Source organism: Eptatretus burgeri, chromosome 5 (assembly GCF_056783735.1).
Source record: "Eptatretus burgeri isolate ZD-2024b chromosome 5, Ebu_testis_v1, whole genome shotgun sequence".
Taxonomy (NCBI): domain Eukaryota; kingdom Metazoa; phylum Chordata; class Myxini; order Myxiniformes; family Myxinidae; genus Eptatretus; species Eptatretus burgeri.
The window spans coordinates 94,313,398-94,330,942 of NC_140965.1; the positions used below are offsets into that span (position 1 = coordinate 94,313,398).

A 17,545-nucleotide genomic window follows, 5' to 3' on the forward strand; every position below is an offset into this window, starting at 1 on the left:
CTAAGAGTGCTTGTGCGTTTTGCAGCCTGTCTGAAAGACGTGAACGTGTTTATGCAGGAAAAGGGCTGTGAATATGCAGAACACAGCTCACTTGCTTTCAAAAGAGGTGCTGTCATTTGAGTGAAAACTAGCATTGTTCGCGAGAGACATGGAGATAGGTTTGTTGGCTCATTTCACATCACTGAAACATTTCAAAGAGGAGACAAACTATGAACTTGACACCAAGAACCTAAAAATTGTGATACTGGAAATGCAAGAAGCCTTTGCAGGGCAATTTCAGGAATTCAGGAAGGAAAAGGAAACTTTATAATTTGTGTTGAAATTCCTTCAAGCAGACACTTCTGCACTCAACTTTTCAGCATTTACAGGAATAGACTGAGCAGAACTAGAACTTGAACTGGCCGACTTGCAGGACAAGGACATGTGGAGTTCTAAATTCAGAGGCTTAGCGACCAAAGTCTAAAATCTAGAAAGGCACGGATCTACCCTGGCACTTCAACACAGTTGGACTGAAATGCATGATCTTAAAAAAACAAGACCAAATTGTGTTTGAAGTTTAGAATTCTTTACTGGAAACCTACAGTACCATGAAGAGATATGCATTTGGTATTCCGTCCATCTTCAGAACGACTTACCTGTGCGAGCAAGAGTTTTCAAGTATGAATTTCATAAAAAGCACACTGAGATGCGAATTTAATGAGGCAAATTTAATGTCCTGCTTGAAAATGAAAACGACAGCAAACTGTCCAAACAGCGAACAGCTCTCCAAAGTAACTCTACAGCAGAAATCACACGAAACTGGAAGGGCTCTCTGTAGAGCGCATACATCTGACATGCAATGCCTGATCCAGTTGAACATATCAGGCCCAATAAATTTTCGAATTATCATGATACATGTCGTTTTTGGCTCCATCTATGAATGGTGAACTTGTAAAAATTGAAAAATTCTGTTCTCTGGTTATGGATTCAGATCTTCATCAAAATTGAATCAATTCGCCTAATCTAATCGAATCGGCTTGTTCATGTCACACACCCAACCTGTCCAACAAGTTTCTATGGCATCCGTCCATAACTTTTTGAAATATCATGCTCTATATCGTTTCAGCCCTTTCTCTCAATGGTGAAGAATCGCTTAAAAATTCGAGTAGCTGTATCAGGATCTTCACCAAATCTAATCAGTTCATCATTGTCACACACCTGATGTGGCCACCAACTTTCATTCGAATCCGTCCACAACTTTTTGAGATATCCTGCACACAAAAAGACAAACAAACAAACACACAGGGGTTAAAACATAACCTCCTTCCACCTTCGGTGGCAGAGGTAAATATGAGTAAGTTGACTCGATGTACCGAAGAAAATTTAACGGCCCCTTTCATTGATACCAACTCGATAAACATAGGGTTGACGTGCATTGCGGCTCTTTAGATGTAGCGTTTTTGACCAAATTTGAAAAAATGGCTCTTCTTGTTTACTGGGTTGCCGACCACTGCCCGAACACAACAGTGACGACTCCATCTACATCTCTCAGACAACTTCGACAAACTTTTAACCACTCATCCCAACTCTCTTTTCCTCATATTGTGATTTCAATTGTCACCATGCAACTTAGCTGGGTGTTGGTACCTCTCTCACCAGCCATGACACTTCAACAAATGACTTCTGTGACTCCATGGGACTGACTCAATCTGTGAACTTTCCAACCCAGATTTCTCCCAATGGAAAATCATCCCTTCTGGAATTGGTGATGACTAACTTTCCCACAATTGTCTCCTGCTCTACCTCTGCTCCAATTTGTTCATCTTATTGTGTGCTTGTGAAATTAAACATCTCTCCGGCTATTCTCAGAGAGTTTCCTCAACATCGGCGAATCAAGTCACTCAAGCGGATTGGCAGTGACTGCAAGCAGCCATCTCTCTTCAGATTTGGTCTCCCACATCTACTGCCCCTGATCTTAACTCAGCCGTGGAATTTTTTCCAAAGAAACCTCCTCTCTCTTTCATGTGCAGATTCATCCCATCTCATCTTCAATTATCATAGCCATCTTCTCGCCTATGGTACACTGAATCCTGTGCTTGAAAATCCACCACCATCACAGCAGTATATGAAAAGGTGCAAAAACGAATCCCTTTAACTGCAGACCTATTAGCTAACTTACAATCACCAGAAAGGTCATGGAAACCATCATTGCAGTTGATAAGAAATCCTTCCTTTTTTCGAACAACCTCATCTCAAGATCCCAAATTTGGTTTCAGACGAGATCGCTGCAACTTGAACATGCTGCTTCTACTCACCGAACAATGAATGGAGGCCCTCAATGTCAGACATGAGATCAGGGCCTCTGGACATATCTCTCTCTCTCTGGAGATCTCTCTGGACATATCTCATGCATTTGATGTTGTCTGACATCCTGTATTACTCTCCAAACTCTGCCTATGGCATCTAATCCTATCATCTCTCAACGGAATCCTTTCATCTCTTCTTCCTGTTAATGTTGAAGTTTCCCGAGGTAGTGTTCTGGGCCCAGTCCTATTGATGATCTTCATCAATGATCTATCTATCTCTCTCTCTGTCTCTCTCTCTCTCTCTCTCTCTCTCTCTCTCTCTCTCTCTCTCTCTCTCTCTCTCTCTCTCTCTCTCTCTCTCTCTCTCTCTCTCTCTCTCTCTCTCTCTCTCTCTCTCTCTCTCTCTCTCTCTCTCTCTCTCTCTCTCTCTCTTTTTCTCTTTGTCTCTCTCTTTCTCTCTCTCTCTCTCTCTCTCTCTCTCTCTCTCCCTCTCTGTAAAATCCTCTTTTTTGATTTGCCAATGACTCCACCCTCTGCTGTGACATCCCTCATCCTTTACACAGGCAGGCTGCAGCCTCTTCCCTTTCTTCAGAACTTGAAAAAAACTCAAAGTCTGGTAAAACACTTGGAATATGCCTTTCAATCCTGATAAATCTCACACTCTCACTATCTCTCTCTCCAAAAGTCCTGTCTGGCAAACGCTCCCATCTACTTTCTTAACAATCCTCTTGAGGAAGTTCAGTCATTCAAACTCCTGGGTCTCACAATCAGCCATGATATTTCTTGGGTAAACCACACTTCAGAGTTGGCCTCCAAAGCCAGCCACTGACTGGGCATCCTCCATCGTACAAAGTCCTTCCTTGGCACACCTGAACTCCTATCTACCAACAAGGCCTTCATTCACAGCCTGACAGAGTACTGCTCTCCTCTCTGGGCTGGCTCCCCTGCCTCACATATTGCTCAGCTTGATGCTGCGGAAACCAAGACCTTTAAGATTATTGGAATCTCCCATACTGAAGCTGAGTCTATGGTCTATCACTTCGCCATTGCAGACAGGTTGGTGGTCTCTTTGTCTTCTGCCACCCTCTGCTCTTTCCATACTTTGTCTGCAGGGCTCACACGATCCACCATCAACCCCCTTCTGGTGAAACTACCTAAATCCTGGATCAATGCTCACCTACATTCATTTGTTCCTCTTTTTTTTTTCCTGCCTATGGAAACAACTTCCACATCCTCTTCAATCTCATTTTTAGCTCGCCTGTTCGAGGAACAGAGAACTATAGCGATACCCCAAACGTGAGCGTCAGCGTGAGCGTGAGAGTGAAAATGTTGAAGTTTTTGGTGCAAGTTATTTCCTTTCTAATGTTTTTATCTACCACACTTTTTTAATGATTACAAATAAATATATTGCTTTAAAATTATTTGGATCAGACTTCACTGCAATGCTTTATAAAAAAATATTATTAGACTAGTCTTTTAAAATGATAAATGTTTCAACAGGCGAGCATTGGGTGGCTTTGACACCAACTCTCTGGTTTTTCCAGTTTTACCTCCTTGGTGTGTATCCATCTTGTTCACCGCAGGCATCTTCTCTGTCCAACTTGTTCACCCCATGCGTGCGTGTTTTGCATCCTGTTTTTGTCTGTTATGTCCTGATCCGTTCAGCGTACTAACTATTCCACAAGCCTTGACTAGGTATACAAATAAATAGATTAATAAAGTACAGGAGCAGCTGGGACCAGAGGTAAGAAGGTCGGTATGTCATCTTCTGGACGAGATGAGGTGGACTGAGAGGACGATTAGAACAGTCGGATTGAGGAACGGCCGGTGGGAATTTATTCTCCAGGCTGAATTCGGATGACTGTGGGACAATTCAGCCAGCCTCAGGAGAAAAGTTCTCCTTCATAAACTTGGATACATCAGGAAGCCTGGAGGCTTTCCTGATAACACTGAACAACAAAATTTTTTTTACTGGAGATGTGTAAAGTGATTTAGACTAATTTGGGTACGCTGATTTCAAAAATCATAACCGTTTTGCTGTATCACGTCAGGATTTTCAGTAACAGAAATATTCCCATTGCCTAGAAGTCAGGATTTCAATGAAATTTACAAAAATTCATTTATTCATTTATTTCATCATGAATGCTTCAAAATTATAGAAATTACAGAAAAACTCCACTAGAATGTAATTAAAAATGCTTTAGGCATTTGGCTTTGCGTTTGTGCTGCTCTGTGTCAGTGTCACGATGCAGGAACCAGCAGAAATCGCCCATCATGTTCGGGTTGTGCCGCCCTTGGTAACGCGTCTCCATGAGTGAAATCTCTTGGTGGAATCGCTCGCCGTGCTCATCCGAGACTGCTCCCAAGTTGTCAGGGAAGAAGTTCAGGTGCTGGTGTAGGAAATGGATTTTCAGGGACATCCTGGAGCCAAGTTTCCTGAAGGACTCCAGCAGCTGCTGCACTATTTCTTCATAGTTGTCCGCGCGCTCGTTCCCCAAGAAGTTGTCCGTCACAGCTTTGAAGCTCCTCCACGCTGCCAGCTCTTTGGGGTTTAGAGTTGTCGGAAAAGTTTCGTCCTTCATAATCTGTCGGATTTGCGGTCCAACAAAGACACCAACCTTGATCTTGGCCTCCGACAAGGTGTTGCCAAACTTTTCCTTGAGGTATAAAAACCCACGCCCATTCAGATCCATTGCCCGTACAAAACTTTTCATCAAGCCGAGCTTTATGTGGAGTGGTGGAAGGAAAACCTTGGCTGGGTCGACAAGGGCGACATTGCTTCACGTTGTGTCGACCAGGTACATGCTCTTTTCGCTCTTCCCAATCTTTCTTCGTCCAGTGATTCTTGTCGTCTCTGCTATCCCAGAGACAAAGGAAGCACATGTATTTCGTGTAGCCTGACTGCAGCCCTAACAACAGCGCCACCACTTTCAAGTCTCCGCAGATGTGCCAGTTGAAGTCATTGTACTTGATGGAATCAAGCAGCTGCCGCATAGTCTCATAGGTCTCTGTCATGCCGAACGCGTGAGCCAGTGGGACTGATGGTTTCTCGTTGCCATTGTGGAGCAAAACGGCCTTCAAGCTGTTCTTCCCCGAGTCGATGAAGAGGCGCCAGTCTGCAGGATCATGATCACACCCAAGTTCTTTCAACAGACCGTTGATGTCACTGCAGAATGTCATCGTGTCTTCCATCTCAAAGAACTCAGCCATGTCTGTGTGACGTGCTCTGAACAAGGATATCTTGGTGTTAGGTTCAAGTAGATTCCACTGCTGCAGCCTTGATCCAAGCAGCTCTGCCTTCGCCTTTGACAGCGAGAGATCTCTTACAAGATCATTTAAGTCTCCCTGGTTCAGAAGGTGTGATTCTTGAGTGTCGGGTTCAAAAGCTTCATCATCACCATCCTCTTCACCACTGCTTACAGCTATGTTCTGATCAGCTGGAGGTGTTGGAACGGGGTTCTCGTCATCATGAGGCACAGGTTTACGAGCAGAGACGCAGTCAGCGTACTTGATGTGACCTTTATTCTTCTTGTTGAAGCCGGCGATGCTTGTGCAGCAGAAATAACAATCATCATGATGATTCTGCGGCTCACGCCATATCATGGGCACCGCAAATGGCATGCTCGCGCGCTTGCCCACCAACCACTGAGTCAAGGTTGTGTGACAGCTTGTGCAGCAGATGTGTGGTGCCCAGCTCTGTTCTTGGTCCCCCACCTTACACCCGAAGTAGTGAAAGTAGGCGGCCTTCATTTTCACTGCTGTAGATATACTTCGCTGTTGATCTTTTTTGGTATACCGACCACAGACATAACAGAAGTTGTCAGGATGATTGGTACAGGAACGCCTACTCATCTTTATCTGAAAGAAAGAAATATAACACAAGTTAACAACAATTGTACGAAATAGACATGTTAAAGACATATGTAAATTTCATTGAAATCCTGACTTCTAGGCAATGGGAATATTTCTGTTCCTGAAAATCCTGACGTGATACAGCAAAACGGTTATGATTTTTGAAATCAGCGTACCCAAATTAGTCTAAATCACTTTACACATCTCCAGTAAAACAATTTTTTGAAATTTGTTGTTCAGTGTAATTTTGTATGACCCAGCTCAACATTTGGTCTGTTCAGCACCACATCGGAAATCTGGTGGCAATAGCAATCTGGTGCAGGGTGTTCCAAACCCATCGGGGTGAAACCTGAGTCACAGCCCCAGGCTGAACACCCCAGACTCTACGGGTGGTACCAGGAGTCCAAGGTGGTCCTTTTTAGACACCTGTTACAGGTGTGATTGGAAGAAGCACATGCAGAGGCTTTGCTGAGCCAAACCATGATGATGTTACCTGCAAGGGTCATAAATGCTGGAGGAGGGAACCACCCAGGCTGTCAAGCTGGCAGCCTCTCCATGAGGCTAGGTGAGTGAGAGGTAGGTCTATCCAGCATGTGACGACCTGCTGTTTTGAGTTGGGTCGATGGATTAATATCACCAAACACTGTTGGTTGGTACTGCCAACAGAGGACCAGACCAAAGCATCTATGAAAGTTATGTTGCTAAATTGAAAGTCAGTTTGGACAAGACCAAGGTGAATCCACGTAACTTGACACAGACAGTCCTTTATTATTGGATGAGCACTTGTCTGAGTCAAAGGGCTCTGGGGTACATTGTAGGGGTCAGGAAAAAGATTTGCAGCACACCAGATCATCCTGCAATTGAAAAATCTCAAAAAAATATTGAGAAGAAATTAAATTTGAAGACCTTTTCCCACTGTCACGACTCATCAAGCTTTGCTATGCGTGAGTGTAGGTGAGTTGGGGAATTTGTATAGGTAACAGGCTGGAGGTGGAAAAATGTACCAGCATGTTGCACTAAGTACAAATATTGTGAAATGTGTAGAAATGTGAACATCATAAATTAAAATGGAATAACATCGCCCTTTGGTGTGTGTGTGTGTGTGTGTGTGTGTGTGTGTGTGTGTGTGTGTGTGTGTGTGTGTGTGTGTGTGTGTGTGTGTGTGTGTGTGTGTGTGTGCGCGCGCGCGCGCGCAGGCCATCACATATTAGGAAAACGCATAACCCTGCATTGCAGGTGGTTAGAATATGATTGGCAACAGAGGAGAGATAATGATGAAAGGATTGTGGGTGGGGATGTTGGGTGCGGCTGCAGGTGGTGAAATCTCTCAGGGAGAGAGAGAAATGTGGAGTTCTACCCCTGCCTCACCTCACCTTGCTCCAGCAACAACTGGAAAGGGATCTGCTGGGAGGAGCGTCAGGATCAGTTAGGCATGAGTCAGAAAGGCCCTTAGCTGTCATGGTTTGATAACAGAAAGCCATTTTGATTCCTCCTTCCTGCAAGGACAGTATTTAGTGACCACTACATGAAATAAACTACAATGGCACTTGGTAAAACACATACCTCCACCAGGCTGAACAGTTTACGCTGTGTATTCTACTGAAAGGCCAGATCTGGTTCTGGACCTGAACCAAAATTTAATTGGCTCGTTCTTGTCACCTAACCAACTCATCTCCCTAGTTTTGTCATAACTCGTCGCCAACTTTTGGAAATATCGTGCAAAATATCGTTTTTGGTTCGATCTCTCAATGGTGAAGAATCACTTTAAAAATTATAGTATCCGAATACAGATCTGGATCTTCACCAAAATTTAATCAATTCATCCTTGTCACACACCCAACCTGTCCACCAAGTTTCATCCAAATCTGTTCAAAATTGTTTCAGATATCCTGTTCACAGACAAACAGGAGTGAAAACATAACCTCCATCCACCTTCAGTGACAGAGATAATAAATGCCACGACATTGCCAGAAAATATAGAAATAACATTCATTCCGAGCTCAAAGTAGAGGAACATTCAGTGTATACTGCCCCCCATGCCAAATAAATAAAAGACCATCCTTCAGCATGCGACATTACCGGGGGTGCCTTCGGTGTCCGGCGATGCCGCCTTGCAGCACGTTGTCGAAATTTGGAGTGAGCGGTGTACAATAATTGAATGATTAATTGTATAATTAAAATAAATAAATAATAATCATAAAATAATTAATTTCTCAATCAATTGCTGAATGGCATACCTAAACCACCAATGTTTCACCTGAATCTGTAACTTTTTTGTAAATTAAGTAATCAATCGAAAAATGAATAATTAATTGATTAATCAATGCTTTTTTTTTAAAATACCCTTTATAGCCAAACCACTTGTTCACCATCGTGTCCAAATATCAGCTTCCTCGCTCAAAAGGTGCCTGAAATATTGCCAGGATGAGAAATAAAATAAATAAGTAATTAATAAATCTTTAATAATTAAGTAATTAATTGACTGATTTTCCAACATGGCCGCCAAAGTCAGTTGCCGACTGGGAATCTTCCATCGTGCAAAGTCCTTCCTCGGCCCACCTGAGCTCCTGATCACATGTACAAAGCTTTCGTCCGCAGCCTGATGGAGTATTGCTGCTCTCCCCTCTGGGCTGGTGCTCCTGCCTCATACCTAGCTTGACTTCACGCTGTGGAAACAAAGGCTTTTAGGATCATTGGTATCTCCTGCGATGAGGCCGAGTCTTTGGGTCTCTCACTCTCTCACTGGAGGCAGGTCGGTGGTCTTTCTGTCTTCTACTGTCTCCTCTCCGGTCTTGCCTCCCCTGCTCTGTCTGTGATTTGTCCCCACCATATTTCCGCAGGGCGCTCAAGGTCCGCCAACAACCCCCCTCTGGTAAAACTACCAAAATCACAAATCACTGTTCACCTTCACTCTATCATTCCTTCCCCCCCCCACCCCCCCCGAATTTGGAATAAACTCCCACACTCTCTTCAATCCCATTCTTTCCTCCAGGCCTTCAAAACAGCAGTTCACCACCATCTCTTATCCTCCCCCATCCAAATCCTCGATCTTTTCTCACCCGTTAATCCACCACAAACTTACCTCCTTCATATTCCCTGCTTTCCTTCCTGAAAGTCCCTGTAATGTCCATCTTGTATACCCCGTGTTCTCTGGCGAATCCCTCTCCCTTCCACAGACCTCCTAATGTCTCTGTTCCCCACTGTTTTGTCCCTCCCTCTCCCACCCCTATTGTCTCATGGCCCCCTTGCTGTGTGTTGTGTGTAAGCTCTCATTCGAGCCTTGACAATGTATACAAAAAAAAAAAAATCAAAAACAAAAGTAACTTTTTTGCCAAAGCACATCTACACTGTTGTCCACAAATTTCAGCTTCCTCGGTCAAAGGATGGCTGAGATATCGCCCGGGCAAACAAACAAGAAAACTAAATGAGTGAAATCTGAGCACTGAGTGTACAAAACTAACCTTTACAGCCAAATCACTTGTTCACTGTTGTGTCCAAACATCAGTTTAGAAGCTCAAAACGTGCCCAAGATATTGCCTTAATAAATCGATACTAATTAAGTAATTAATCAATTTATTGATTAATCAAAAAACCAGTATAAACAAAAAATACTGTTTTTGTCAAAGCACATCTTCACTTTTGTCCACAAATTTCAGCTTCCTAACTCAAAGGATGGCTGAGATATTGCCCTGACAAACAAACAAACAAACAAACAAGAAAACAAACGGAGTGAAAACTGAGTACTGCCTTCCTTCGGCACCCAGCGATGACATCATGCATTGTCTGGATATGGAATTGGGAAGGAGCTGTGTGCAAAAACTGTAATGTGTTTTTTAATCAAAAGGTACCACTTGGTCACAAATCTGTTCAAAACTCGACCTCGACTCGAGGTTAACTCGACCTGTAATCCTTCCGAGGTCGGCAAAATGAGTGCCAGCTTGCTGGTATACTGTGTCGGAGTGGTGACCCATCCAGAATTGTGCCCAATAGCCAAGGAGACTGCTTCGGCGGCACCAATGCTCTGCACAGAGTATGGTCCCAATGGATGGATTCAAATGTTAAGGCCTGACCTTGCGTTGACTTGGCAGGAGCCCAGGTGCCAAGGTAGGGGGCTGTGTTGCATTTATAGGGTGGGAGGCAGTCGTTATTTATATGGCCTCAAAACCACCGTTTGTGTTGGTATCATCTGAGGACATTTTGAACGGTATTCAGGATGTGGTAGGGTTAAGTTGTCCTTTGTGCTGCTCGCCGTGAGGATGATCTTTGTGTGTCTTCGACTTGACAGCTGAAGAGGTATTGCCCACGTTTCCTCTCCATGTTGAATTGGGCAAGGCTGTGCAAGTGAGGGGCATGACACATTTCTCTCCCACCAACAGAAAGAAGGCCCCATCCTTCAAGATGTCTGGCAATCTGTGTGAGGCAGGTCTTGGACGGTCTCCTGGCCGTGATTGGTCAGATGTCTGGGTCGGTGATTAGCCCGCTGTGCTTGGTGTGGAGAGATCTACCCCATCTCCCATAATTGGTGGACTCCTCAGGGCACAGAGACTCCCCTGTGGGAGGGGGGAGGGCAGTTTGTGCATGGAGATGCTGTAAGGTGAGGGTGAGAAATAAAGGTGCATGTTCAATGCTGTTCCTCTGCTCTTGTGAGCCTGCAACTCGCTCCTGCCTTCATTTTCTCAGTACCTGCTTTCCTGCCATTCTCCTACCTGGGACAGCTCCTCATGCTGACTCCAGTCTACAACAGCTTTGGTTTCTTCACCCTGTTGCTCGCTTGGGTGTGTGTGTGTGTGTGTGTGTGTGTGCATGCGTGTATGTGTGTTCATAGCTAGGGATTCGTTTATAAGTATGTGTTCAGTATATTAATTGTCAGATTTTGTTTGGGATTTTGTGCCATCTGTGATTGTGTGTTGACGTTTTATTTATTTCCTAAAAAAGCGTGGTCCACCTTCTGGTTTTACCATTTTGCCGCGCCAACATTTGGGTTTAATTGCGAACCCTGGAGAGCTAAATTACTGTTAATCCTGATGTTCCTAACCAGTGTGTTCGAACACCCACAGAAAAAGACCCACAACGTCCACTGACCGGGTGTTGATCTGTGCAAATTGTAGACGGTTCATTGAATCTGTGAAGCCTTATCTCCAGTGAGGTTGGTTCCTGCCGAGATAGTGAAACCATATCTTTGGGTGAGGGCCATCCACGGTGTTTCTCAAAAGCTAAGTAGAAAAAGTTAAAGTTAAAATTGATGTAAAAATATCGAAACATTACATGATTTAATCAATGTCAATAATTAACATTTCCTGGTGGGCAATTACATTTCTGAGTGAAGGTGTGTACGTACGTGTATGTGTCTGAACGCATGTAGATATGTACGTGTGTGTATAAATATATATATATATATATATATATATATATATATATATATATATATATATATATATATATATATATATATATATATATATATATACATACATATATATTGTACATATATCAAAATTCTCATTGGTATTTATGATTTCAGAAGAGTTCATTGCCAGTTTAAGAGCATGGCTCATTCTTCCCTGGTCCACTTCAAAAAAACCTCAAATGCCACTTGAGCGGCAATGGTCTCATTACCAGTGAAGCAAACCAAGCTCCAAATCTCAACTCTCAAGAGTAAATACATGGAATTTGGTCTCATCTTTTTGAAATGCATTCCAGCCAAGCAAACGAAATTCCCCCAGGTTTTGCCTCCACTCTCAATTCTTACCACTTCCCCCCTCCCTCCTTCATCCCCTCTTTTCACTCCCTCACCATCTGCACCTTGTTATGCCGTCTGCTCTCTCTTGCCTTTTGCTTCTCTGTCTCTCTTATGTCTCTCTCTCTCTCTCTCTCTCTCTCTCTCTCTCTCTCTCTCTCTCTCTCTCTCTCTCTCTCTCTGTCTCTCTCTCTGTCTCTGTCTCTCTCTCTGTCTCTCTCTCTGTCTCTGTCTCTGTCTCTCTCTGTCTCTGTCTCTCTCTCTGTCTCTCTCTCTCTCTCTCTCTCTCTCTCTGTCTCTGTCTCTGTCTCTGTCTCTGTCTCTGTCTCTGTCTCTGTCTCTGTCTCTGTCTCTGTGTCTCTCTGTCTCTCTTCTTTTCTCTTTCTCTTTCTCTTTCTCTCTCTCCTGTTTCAACAGATATCTCTTAATATTTCTTCACTTTCTTTTTCTGAAATATTTGACCTTTTTAATTATTTGAATGTCGAGTGAATTCCAATTTCTTCAAATATGCATTTTCTCCTCTTACCTCTAATGATCAGCTGAGATGCTTGCTTGAATGATTTTCTTACATCGGAGTCTTGCTTTGCATTCGTCTTGTATAAACCAGTCCGTTTGAGTAATGAGAAAGACGTGGCATCACCTCTTTGTTAACATGTGCCTATTGTATGTTAGCATCTTGCGGAGCGAAATGGTATACTGAATATGGAAACTGATGTATATGTATATCTGCTGGGAAGGTTTATTTTTTTTTTCTCACCCATTTCTCTTGAAAGCTTCACGGTAATTGGATTTTCTTTATTAAATCAAAACACTTTTCTCGGATTGTGAAGCTTTTGAAAATACATGTGATTAGTGTTCCAGTCCTTATGGGTGGTGGTAATTCATTGTTGGTGCTGCTTTGTAATGGGTCCCTTTCACCTCCTGACCTTGTGTCCCACCCACATCATATCCGCAAACTTCCTTCCCTTTATGCTCAGGTCACACCAGCTGCTTTCAGGCAAGGAGGTTGAAAGATGTGGAAATTTTTCTTTTCATTTGCAACACTCCTGATTTCCTATCAAATGTAACCAAATGCACATTTGCCCACTGACATCTTATGGTGACTGAACGAGGGGTCAACGCGTTTGGTTTTATTACACTAGCTGGAATCCGTGGATGGATGGGGAACTGGTGTTGAATAAACCGAAGTGTCAATAAAAAACTGAAGGTTTCACCAACTACGTAGCTGTTTCAGTGGGCAAGTATCAGGTCCATCTTTTTGAGTGCAATCAAATTCCCAAGTCCAACTAATTTTTGTGAACTGTAAATGTGCAGACGGTCACCTTTAGTTTGACACCAGGTGGGTTTAAACTTTAAACACTTGCTTATCATAAAAGAATACTCACGGAAACAGTGAAACATTTCCGCTTGGGGTTTCTTCGAGAGCGCACACAACTTTCTCAGCTATGTCGCCTCTGTGAGACCGTTTCCAAAAGCGAAGTACTGTGTATCATTCCGGATATGACATGTGTAACTGTTCCCTGTAGTTATAATTGTATCGTGAATCTGTTCCTGTGTCTTGTTGTCTTCACTAACCTGGTCCTGTTGTATTGATTTCAAGTGTGTGTTTATCTTGGCCTCGGCTAGGTCTTGGGCTCATAAGTCTTGAATCGTACATGTTTTTTTTTTCTCTCTCTCTCTCTCTCTCTCTCTCTCTCTCTCTCTCTCTCTCTCTCTCTCTCTCTCTCTCTCTCTCTCTCTCTCTCTCTCTCTCTCTCTCTCTCTCTCTCGTGTCTCTCTCTCTCTCGTGTCTCTCTCTCTCTCTCTTTCTCTCTCTCTTTCTCTCTCTTTCTCTCTCTTTCTCTCTCTTTCTCTCTCTTTCTCTCTCTTTCTCTCTCTTTCTCTCTCTTTCTCTCTCTTTCTCTCTCTTTCTCTCTCTTTCACTCTCTTTCTCTCTCTTTCTCTCTCTTTCTCTCTCTCTCTCTCTCTCTTTCTCTCTTTCTCTCTTTCTCTCTTTCTCTCTTTCTCTCTTTCTCTTCTCTCTTTCTCTCTTTCTCTCTTTCTCTCTTTCTCTCTTTCTCTCTTTCTCTCTTTCTCTCTTTCTCTCTTTCTCTCTTTCTCTCTTTCTCTCTTTCTCTCTTTCTCTCTTTCTCTCTTTCTCTCTTTCTCTCTTTCTCTCTTTCTCTCTTTCTCTCTTTCTCTCTTTCTCTCTTTCTCTCTTTCTCTCTTTCTCTTTCTCTCTCTCTCTCTCTCTTTCTCTTTCTCTCTCTTTCTCTCTCTTTCTCTCTTTCTCTTTCTCTCTTTTTCTCTTTCTCTCTTTTTCTCTTTTTCTCTTTTTCTCTTTTTCTCTTTTTCTCTTTTTCTCTTTTTCTCTTTTTCTCTTTCTTTCTTTTTTTTTTTCCAGCTCTCAAACTCACCTTTGTCACCCTTCTCTCTTTTTCCGTTATCCTGTGGCTGCATCCTGCCACCACATGTTAAACTACCCACCACCCAGAATTCATCCCTCTCTGCCCCCAGCACTAATCACCACCAGGAACTCATCCCCCTCTGCCACAAGCACTCACCAGTCACCACCCCAAACATTCACTACCCTCCACCCTCTCCACCTCCAGCACTTACCCACATTCACCCACCTCCACCTCCAGCATTCAACCTCCTCCATCCCCATCAGTCATCCTCTCTGCCCCCCAGCTCTCACTCCTTCACCACAGTCTTCAACCCCTTCATCACCAGCACTCACCCCTCTGTCCCCGGATCTCTTTCCCCCTCCCAGCACTAGCACTCACACCCACAGCACCTACTTCCCCACTCCCCTAACATTTACTCCCTCCCCACAACCACTGCACTCTCCCCCACACACACACACCTCAGCTTTCTCCACATCCTTCTGTTTCCCTCAAACTCATCTTCATCCTCCTTCTCTTTGTCCTCCACCCTGCAGCTTCATCCAGCCACCATGTCCTGCTACCCACCTTCCCAATAACTCGTCTCCCATCACCAGCCCCCTCAGCTCCTATTCCTTCCTCTTCCCAAATACCTGGTACCAACATTATTCATGGACTCAATTGTAACATTATTTATCTCTCCATTCAGCTTCCTTGGGAAACTCCACACTCTATGTTTAACCCAAACATTCCTCTCACAGGATCTCATCGATACCTCTTGTGCCTCTCCCTTGCAATTCTCGACAATTTGAGTTGTGCTAATGGTAGTGTTCCTGTCTTCGTCAAGGACTCCATTCAGCACTGTCTAATGCCTACATGAAACATCCAAGCACAATGGAATACCTCTGGCTGCACATTCCTCTCCAGAGCCAGTAATATTCATCTGTGTAGTGAATTGTCCACCTAATAAGAATGGATTGATATACACCTCCACTGTATATCCTCAAACATGGATCAACTCATAATCATCCGTACCAACTCTCCGTTCCTCATTTGTGGCGACTCCAACTACCACTACTCCAGTTGTCTGGGTGTCAACAACCAGCTATGGCATTGCAGCTAAGGATTTCTGTCACTCTGTATGTTTGACCCAATTGGTAAATTTTCCAATCTGGATTTCTGCAACTGATACATCTTCCCGACCGGAGCAAGTAATGATTAAGTTTCCAAACAACTTCTCCCATTCCTTGACCTATCTTGGCTCATTTGACCATTTTTTTTTTGTTAAAACTCATCTTTCTGGCCATTGTTCGAAAGTGAGCTTAATGCCACAGAATCTGGCTTTTCGCACAGGCCAACTGGCAGGTCCTCTACCCTCTCTAAAAATCATTTGGCTGCCATCTCCATAGCATCTGATATTGATTTAACTTGGGAATACTTTCACCAAAACCGACTGTCTTTCGTTAACTAGTTTATCCCATCTGATCTGCAGCAATCTGGTCCATCCTCTTGGTCCTGGTACACCGAATCCTGTGACAAGGTGTTTGCATTCAACCAGCTTCCTATTTCAATAACTTAGAGAAACCTTAAATCACTCTATATGGCTCAAAATGAGTGTGTCCATCCTTGGACAAGCCAGAAATCTTCACCTTGCTAAACTCAATGCTGAACTTTCCAAACAGTCTCTTTCTTCAAACTGCTGGTCACCTTTCTCATGTCCATCTCTTGTGTATTCAATGCCCTCACCTCAGACTCTGCAGAATGTCTCAACTTGGTGTGTGCCTCCAAATCTCGTGCACTAAACCCATCCCACTCTGTCTCCACCTCATGTCCACACACCTATCTTCTTGGCTCCGTGTCTTTCACTCCCGAGAAAGTAGAGCAAGTTCTGCCCAATCTGAACTCTTCATCGGTAACAGGCCCCGATGACATCTCCATCTTTGTTGTCATGTTATGCTCGGCAGCTTGGGCTTCTCCTTCGTCTTCTCTTTTCAGCTTGTTCTGCAAGACTGGTGTTGGCTTAGTGGTTTGGGTGGCGGGCTATAGATCCTTGGGTCCTGAGTTCGAATCCCACTCAGCTGTTGAATTAATACCAGGTGGGGTTAACTCGGCCTGTCATCCTTCCGAAGTCGGCAAAATGAGTGCCAGCATGCTGGTATCCTGTGTCAGAGTGGCGACCCGTCCAGGATTGTGCCCAATAGCCAAGGAGACTGCTTAGGCAGCAACAACGCTCTTCGCAGAGTATGGTCCCAATCTCCTCCTCTCCTACCTCAGACTTTGCTCGAGACAAAGCAAAATGTCACAACTTGGTGTCTGCCTCCAAATCTCGTGCACTAAACCCATCCCACTCTGTCTCCATCTTATGTCCACACACCTACCTCCATGGCTCCTTCTTGTCTTTCACTCCCGAGAAAGTTGAGCAAGTTCTTTCCAAACTGAAGTCTTCATCGGTAACAGGCCCCGATGGCATCAGCATCTTTGTTGTCATATTATACTCGGCAGCTTGGGCTTTTCCTTCGTCTTCTCTTTTCAGCTTGTTCTCCAAGACTGGTGTTAGCTTAGTAGCTAGGGTGGCGAACTTAGGATCCTGGGCTAGCACAGCATCAGTGGCACAGCCATGCTTCCAAGAAATGATAGCTACCCGGCAGCCAAGCCGCCATACGCAAGAACAGAACAGCTTGTTCTCCTTCTATGGCCACCTCCTGTCATTCTCATTAACCCGAAAGGTGCAAAAACAGGTTCTTTCAGCTTGCTTCCAATTTTGAGCAAAGTCATGGAATCCATTATCGTTGCTGATGTCCTCTTTTTCTCTTTTCAAGCAGCCTGATCTCTGCCATTGTAATTGGATTTCCTCATTTTCCTGGTCACTCAACTATAGACATGCTGCTACTTTTCTCTCAGCAATGCTCAGAGGCTCTAAAGTCTCAAGAGGGAATTTCATATAAAAATAAAACATTAGGCATTGTATTCCACCTTTTGCATTGTTATCCATCAAACATAAACTCTCGTGTCCATCTTGCCTTCCTCACCACAGCTGTGATGGACTTTCGCCACCGTAACTACAAGATTCAGCGAATGCTTAATGCAAACGCAACCAAAAATCAATCCTTCTGCCAACCACTCTTCTTTCCATGTATCATCACATTGCAAAAAGACAATCTTCTCCCACAGCTGGTGGTCAAGATAATGCTCTTATACACTTCAGGTTGAGATGCACTTTTACGAGCCATCGACTTGTTTGGTATCACAACAGCACATCTGTATTTGAAGGGTCGTAGCATGTTTGCAGTGAGACCCCAGAGATGGGG

The 17,545-nt window shown here is 43.8% G+C and overlaps 1 long non-coding RNA gene across 1 annotated transcript; it reads right to left on the reverse strand.

Annotated features, from left to right (window-relative positions):
• Positions 1–708: 708 nt before the first annotated feature.
• On the reverse strand, positions 709–13,361 carry LOC147026983 (uncharacterized). The gene is made up of 3 exons (XR_015057948.1): positions 13,260–13,361; positions 7,511–7,633; positions 709–1,250 (listed from the first exon to the last, which is right to left on the reverse strand). It is a non-coding gene; the product is annotated as an uncharacterized LOC147026983 (long non-coding RNA).
• Positions 13,362–17,545: the final 4,184 nt, after the last annotated feature.